This window comes from Anomaloglossus baeobatrachus, chromosome 11 (assembly GCF_048569485.1).
Source record: "Anomaloglossus baeobatrachus isolate aAnoBae1 chromosome 11, aAnoBae1.hap1, whole genome shotgun sequence".
Lineage (NCBI taxonomy): Eukaryota > Metazoa > Chordata > Amphibia > Anura > Aromobatidae > Anomaloglossus > Anomaloglossus baeobatrachus.
In genome coordinates this window covers 89397911-89406396 of record NC_134363.1, presented here as the reverse complement: position 1 = coordinate 89406396, position 8486 = coordinate 89397911, and positions in this window count along the sequence as shown.

Here is an 8486-nt window from a genome sequence, read left to right as displayed (position 1 = left end):
GACAGATAGATAAAATCCTGGATAGATAGATAGAATCTTAGATAGATAGATAGAATCCTAGATAGATAGATAGATAGAATCCTAGATAGATAGAGAGATGATAGATAGATAGAATCCTAGATAGATAGAATCCTAGATAGATAGATAGATATAATCCTAGATAGATAGAGAGATAGATAGATATGATCCTAGATAGATAGATAGATAGAAACCTAGATAGATAGAATCCTAGATAGATAGATAGATAGATAGATAGAATCCTAGATATATAGATATAGATAGATAGATAGATGATAGATAGATAGATAGATAGAATCCTAGATAGATAGATATATAGATGGATAGAATATTAGATAGATAGCTAGATAAAATCATAGATAGAATCCTAGATAGATAGATAGATAGATAGAATCCTAGATAGATAGATAGATAGATTTGATTTGATAGATATAATCCTAGATAGATAGAATCCTAGATAGATAGATATAATCCTAGATAGATAGATAGATAGAATTCTAGATAGATAGAGAGATGATAGATAGATAGAATCTTAGATAGATAGAATCCTAGATAGATAGATAGATAGAATCCTAGATAGGTAGATAGATAGATAGATAGATAGATAGATAGAATCATAGATAGATAGATAGATAGATAGATAGATAGATAGATAGATAGAACCAGAATCAGGAAGATGGTAGACGAGGGCCAGGAGAGGTATGTCAGTGACTGGAGGACCGACATCAACACCTCACAGAAACTGACCACGTACCAGAGACTACAGAGAGACTACAGACTGGCCCCATATCTGGAAAAACTCCCGGATCCCAGACACCGCAGGACCCTGAGCCGATATAGACTCAGTGCCCACAGTCTAGCCATCGAATCCGGTCGACACAAGCAGAGCTACAAGCCCAGGGAGGACAGACTGTGCCAACACTGTGACCTAGAGGCCCTGGAGGATGAAACCCACTTCCTGCTACACTGCACCAAGTACTCAGCAGTGAGGGACACTCACTTCAGGAGACTCTCCCATCTCTTCCCGGATTTCAGCTCCATGAAGGAGGAAGAGAAAATATATATCCTGCTGGGGGAAGAAGAGAGCGCAGTGTAGACAGCAGCGCGGTATGTGAGCGAATGCCATAGACTTCGAGAAAGAGAACTATGATAAGTCATGGACTTCCATAGCCCCCCATCCCAGATGTGGCCCCCCCAATCCCCACCCTGGATATGCCCCAACCACCGTTACCACAGTCCCCACCGTGGATATGCCCCATCATAAGCCATGGACTTCCATAGCCCCCATCCTAGAAGTGCCCCCACAGTCCCCACCCTGGATGTGCCCCATCCATCCTTCCTACAGTCCCCACCCACCATCCCCACAGCCCCAGTCCCTAATGTACACTTGCTTTGGCAAAACTAATTTGTATTTGGTCCTGCCAATAAAGCTTATTTGATTTGATTTGATTTGATAGATAGATAGATAGATAGAATCCTAGATAAATAGATATATAGATAGATAGAATCATAGATAGATAGCTATATAGAATCATAGATAGAATCCTAGATAGAATGATAAATAGAATCCTAGATAGATAGATAGATAGATAGATAAATAGAATCCTAGATAGGTAGATAGATAGAATCCTAGATAGATAGATAGATAGATAGATAGATAGATAGATAGATAGATAGATAGATAGACAGATAGATAAAATCCTTGATAGATAGATAGAATCTTAGATAGATAGATAGAATCCTAGATAGATAGATATATAGATAGATAGATAGAATCATAGATAGATAGCTAGATAGAATCATAGATAGAATCCTAGATAGATAGAATCATAGATGGATGGATAGAATCATAGATAGATAGATAGATAGATGATAGCTAGATAGATAGAATCCTAGATAGATAGAATCCTATATAGATAGACAGAATCCTAGATAGATAGATAGATAGATAGATAGATAGATAGATAGAATCCTAGATAGATAGATATATAGATAGATAGAATCATAGATAGATAGCTAGATAGAATCATATATAGAATCATAGATAGATAGAATCATAGATAGATAGATAGATAGATAGATAGATAGATAGATGATAGCTAGATAGATAGATAGATAGAATCCTAGATAGATATAATCCTAGATAGATAGATAGATAGATAGATAGAATCGTAGGTGGATAGAGAGATAGATAGAAGGATAGATAGAATCATAGATAGATAGAATCATAGATAGATTGATGATAGCTAGATAGATAGATAGATAGATAGAATCCTAGATAGATACATAGATAGAATCATAGATTTAATCATAGATAAATAGAATCATAGATAGATAGATAGATAGATGATACCTAGATAGAAAGATAGAATTCTAGATAGATAGAGAGATGATAGATAGATAGATAGAATCCTAGATAGATAGAATCCTAGATAGATAGATAGAATCCTAGATAGATAGATAGAATCCTAGATAGATAGATAGATAGATAGATAGATTAGATAGAATCATAGATAAATATGGACTTCCATAGCCCCCATCCTAGAAGTGCCCCCACAGTCCCCACCCTGGATGTGCCCCATCCATATTTCATACAGTCCCCACCCACCATCCCCACAGCCCCAGTCCCTAATGTACACTTGCTTTGGCAAAACTAATTGGTATTTGGTCCTGCCAATAAAGCTTATTTGATTTGATTTGATTTGATAGCTAGATAGAATCATAGATATAATCCTAGATAGATAGAATCCTAGATAGAATGATAGATAGAATCCTAGATAGATAGATAGATAGAATCCTAGATAGATAAATAGATAGAATCCTAGATAGATAGATAGATAGATAGATAGATACAATCCTAGATGGATAGATAGATAGTATCCTAGATAGATAGATAGAATCTTAGATAGATAGATAGATAGATAGATAGATAGATAAAATCCTGGATAGATAGATAGAATCCTAGATAGATAGATAGAATCCTAGATAGATAGATAGATAGAATCCTAGATAGATAGAGAGATGATAGATAGATAGATACAATCCTAGATAGATAGAATCCCAGATAGATAGATAGATAGAATCCTAGATAGATAGAGAGACAGATAGATTCCTAGATAGATAGATAGAATTCTAGATGGATAGATAGATAGATAGAATACTAGATAGATAGATAGATAGATAGATAGATAGATAGATAGATAGATAGAATCCTAGATAGATAGATAGATAGAATCCTAGATAGATAGATAGATAGATAGAATCCTAGATAGATAGAATCCTGGATAGATAGATAGAATCCTAGATAGATAGATAGATAGATAGATAGATAGATAGATAGATAGATAGATAGATAGATAGATAGATAGATAGATAGGTAGATAGATAGATAGAATCCTAGATAGATAGATAGATAGATAGAATCCTAGATAGATAGATAGAATCCTAGATAGATAGATAGATAGAATCCTAGATAGATAGAATCCTAGATAGATAGATAGATAGATAGATAGAATCCTAGATAGATAGATAGATAGATAGATAGATAGATAGATAGAATCCTAGATAGATAGATAGATAGATAGATAGATAGATAGATAGATAGAATCCTAGATAGATAGATATATAGATAGATAGAATCATAGATAGATAGCTAGATAGAATCATAGATATAATCCTAGATAGATAGAATCCTAGATAGAATGATAGAATCCTAGATAGATAGATAGATAGATAGATAGAATCATAGATAGATAGATAGATAGAATCCTAGATAGATAGATAGATAGATAGATAGATAGATAGATAGATAGATAGATAGATAGAGGGATAGATAGAGAGATAGATAGATAGATAATAGATAGATAGAGGGATAGATATTAGATAGATAGATAGATAGATAGAGGGATACATAGATAGATAGATAGAGGGATAGATAGATAGAGGGATAGATAGATAGAGGGATAGTTAGATAGAGGGATAGATAAATAGATAGAGGGATAGATAGATAGAGGGATAGATAGATAGATAGATAGATAGATAGATAGATAGAGGGATAGATAGAGGGATAGATAGATAGAGGGATAGATAGATAATAGATAGATAGAGGGATAGATAATAGATAGATAGATAGATAGATAGAGGGATAGATAGATAGACTATGGACTTCCATAGCCCCCCATCCCAGATGTGGCCCCCCAATCCCCACCCTGGATATGCCCCAACCACCGTTACTACAGTTCCCACCCTGGATATGCCCCATCATAAGCCATGGACTTCCATAGCCCCCATCCTAGAAGTGCCCCCACAGTCTCCACCCTGGATGTGCCCAATCCATCCTTCCTACAGTCCCCACCCACCATCCCCACAGCCCCAGTCCCTAATGTACACCTGCTTTGGCAAAACTAATTTGTATTTGGTCCTGCCAATAAAGCTTATTTGATTTGATTTCATTTGGATAGATAGATAGAATCCTAGATAGATAGATAGATAGATAGATAGATAGATAAAATCCTTGATAGATATATAGAATCCTAGATAGATAGATAGAATCCTAGATAGAAAGATAGATAGATAGAATCCTAGATAGATAGAGAGATGATAGATAGATAGATAGAATCCTAGATAGATAGAATCCTAGATAGATAGATAAATAGATAGATAGAATCCTAGATAGATAGATAGATAGATAGAATCCTAGATAGATAGATAGATAGATAGATAGATAGATAGATAGATAGATAGAATCCTAGATAGATAGATATATAGATAGATAGATAGAATCCTAGATAGATAGAATCCTAGATAGATAGACAGAATCCTAGATAGATAGATAGATAGATAGATAGATAGATAGATAGATAGATAGATAGAATCCTAGATAGATAGATAGAATCCTAGATAGATAAATAGATAGATAGAATTATAGATAGATAGAGAGATGATAGATAGATAGATAGATAGACTCCTAGATAGATAGAATCCTAGATAGATAGATAGATATAATCCTAGATAGATAGATAGATAGATAGATAGATAGATAGATAGATAGATAGATAGAATCCTAGATAGATAGATAAATAGATAGATAGATAGATAGAATCCTAGATAGATAGATATATAGATAGATAGAATCATAGATAGATAGCTAGATAGAATCATAGATAGAATCCTAGATAGATATAATCCTAGATAGAATGATAGATAGAATCCTAGATAGATAGATAGATAGATAGAATCCTAGATGGATAGATAGATAGAATCCTAGATAGATAGATTAGATAGATAGATAGATAGATAGATAGATGATAGATAGAATCCTAGATAGATAGAGAAATGATAGATAGATAGATAGTTAGAATCCTAGATAGATAGAATCGTAGATAGATAGATAGATAGATAGAATCCTAGATAGATAGAGAGATAGATAGATAGATTCCTAGATAGATAGATAGATATAATTCTAGATGGATAGATAGATAGATAGAATAATAGATAGATAGATAGATAGATAGATAGATAGATAGATAGATAGATAGATAGATAGATAGATAGATAGAATCATAGATAGAATCATAGATAGATAGAATCATAGATAGATAGATAGATAGATAGATAGATAGATAGATAGATAGATAGATAGATGATAGCTAGATAGATAGATAGAATTCTAGATAGATAGAATCCTAGATAGATAGATAGATAGAATCCTAGATAGATAGATAGATAGATAGATAGATAGAATCCAAGATAGATAGATAGATAGATAGATAGATATAATCCTAGATAGATAGATATAATCCTAGATAGATAGATAAATAGATAGATAGATAGATAGACAGATAGATAAAATCCTGGATAGATAGATAGAATCTTAGATAGATAGATAGAATCCTAGATAGATAGATAGATAGAATCCTAGATAGATAGAGAGATGATAGATAGATAGAATCCTAGATAGATAGAATCCTAGATAGATAGATAGATATAATCCTAGATAGATAGAGAGATAGATAGATATGATCCTAGATAGATAGATAGATAGAAACCTAGATAGATAGAATCCTAGATAGATAGATAGATAGATAGAATCCTAGATATATAGCTATAGATAGATAGATAGATGATAGATAGATAGATAGATAGATAGAATCCTAGATAGATAGATATATAGATGGATAGAATATTAGATAGAATCATAGATAGAATCTTAGATAGATAGAATCCTAGATAGATAGATAGATAGATAGATAGATAGATAGAATCCTAGATAGATAGATAGAAAGATAGAATCCTAGATAGATAGAATCCTAGATAGATAGAATCCTAGATAGATAGATAAAATCCCAGATAGATAGATAGACAGATAGAATCATAGATAGATAGATAGATAGATAGAATCCTAGATAGATGGATAGAATCCTAGATAGATAGAATCCTAGATAGATAGATAGCTAGAATCCTAGATAGATAGATAGATAGATAGATGGATAGATAGAATCCTAGATAGATAGATAGAATCCTAGATAGATAGATATATAGATAGATAGAATCATAGATAGATAGCTAGATAGAATCATAGATATAATCCTAGATAGATAGAATCCTAGATAGAATGATAGTTAGAATCCTAGATAGATAGATAGATAGATAGAATCCTAGTTAGATAGATAGATAGAATCCTAGATAAATAGATAGATAGAATCCTAGATAGATAGAATCCTAGATAGATAGATAGAATCCTAGATAGATATATAGATAGATAGATAGAATGCTAGATAGATAGATAGATAGATAGATAGATAGATAGATAGAATCCTAGATAGATAGATAGAATCCTAGATAGATAGATAGATAGATAGATAGATAGATAGATAGATAGATAGATAGAATTCTAGATAGATAGAAACCTCTCCCAAACCCAACTGGACAAAATAACCAATCACAGCAGCCTGACAAGAACCAGAATCAGGAAGATGGTAGACGAGGGCCAGGAGAGGTATGTCAGTGACTGGAGGACTGACATCAACACCTCACAGAAACTGACCACGTACCAGAGACTACAGTGAGACTACAGACTGGCCCCATATCTGGAAAAACTCCCAGATCCCAGAGACCGCAGGACCCTGAGCCGATATAGACTCAGTGCCCACAGTCTAGCCATCAAATCCGGCCGTCACAAGCAGAGCTACAAGCCCAGGGAGGACAGACTGTGCCAACACTGTGACCTAGAGGCCCTGGAGGATGAAACCCACTTCCTGCTACACTGCACCAAGTACTCAGCAGTGAGGGACACTCACTTCAGGAGACTCTCCCATCTCTTCCCAGATTTCAGCTCCATGAAGGAGGAAGAGAAAATATATATCCTGCTGGGGGAAGAAGAGAGCGCAGTGGAGATAGCAGCGCGGTATGTGAGCGAATGTCATAGACTTCGAGAAAGAGAACTATGACAAGTCATGGACTTCCATAGCCCCCCATCCCAGATGTGGCCCCCCAAATCCCCACCCTGGATATGCCCCAACCACCGTTACTACAGTCCCCACCCTGGATATGCCCCATCATAAGCCATGGACTTCCATAGCCCCCATCCTAGAAGTGCCCCCACAGTCTCCACCCTGGATGTGCCCAATCCATCCTTCCTACAGTCCCCACCCACCATCCCCACAGCCCCAGTCCCTAATGTACACCTGCTTTGGCAAAACTAATTTGTATTTGGTCCTGCCAATAAAGCTTATTTGATTTGATTTCATTTGGATAGATAGATAGAATCCTAGATAGATAGATAGATAGATAGATAGATAGATAGATAGATAAAATCCTTGATAGATATATAGAATCCTAGATAGATAGATAGAATCCTAGATAGAAAGATAGATAGATAGAATCCTAGATAGATAGAGAGATGATAGATAGATAGATAGATAGAATCCTAGATAGATAGAATCCTAGATAGATAGATAAATAGATAGATAGAATCCTAGATAGATAGATAGATAGATAGATAGAATCCTAGATAGATAGATAGATAGATAGATAGATAGATAGATAGATAGATAGATAGAATCCTAGATAGATAGATATATAGATAGATAGATAGAATCCTAGATAGATAGAATCCTAGATAGATAGACAGAATCCTAGATAGATAGATAGATAGATAGATAGATAGATAGAATCCTAGATAGATAGATAGAATCCTAGATAGATAAATAGATAGATAGAATTATAGATAGATAGAGAGATGATAGATAGATAGATAGATAGACTCCTAGATAGATAGAATCCTAGATAGATAGATAGATATAATCCTAGATAGATAGATAGATAGATAGATAGATAGATAGATAGATAGATAGATAGATAGAATCCTAGATAGATAGATAGATAAATAGATAGATAGATAGATAGATAGATAGAATCCTAGATAGATAGATATATAGATAGATAGAATTATAGATAGATAGCTAGAT